Consider the following 309-nt stretch of genomic DNA (forward strand, 5'->3'; position numbering starts at 1 on the left):
GTAATTAAATGTTGTGACCACCTAGTTGTAATGTTTTTTAGTTAATAAAATTAATGAGTGTTGGTAGTTAATAAAGTCACAATAAAATAACATATAAATGTTAGTTAATATATACCTTTTTACTAATGGAAAATAAGGTATTGTTGGGTCGCGCAGTCTTGGTGCAAGATTTTGAATGCGATCATATGCCATGATTGTAGGAGTAGTAGACATCCTTCAATCTCTTTTTGATCAGTTGTTGTTGCTGCACGACATAATCCTCGATAAAGACAAGCCAATACAGCTGAGCCCCAACTGTATTGGAATGTC

This window comes from Lupinus angustifolius, chromosome LG20, assembly GCF_001865875.1.
Source record: "Lupinus angustifolius cultivar Tanjil chromosome LG20, LupAngTanjil_v1.0, whole genome shotgun sequence".
Taxonomy (NCBI): domain Eukaryota; kingdom Viridiplantae; phylum Streptophyta; class Magnoliopsida; order Fabales; family Fabaceae; genus Lupinus; species Lupinus angustifolius.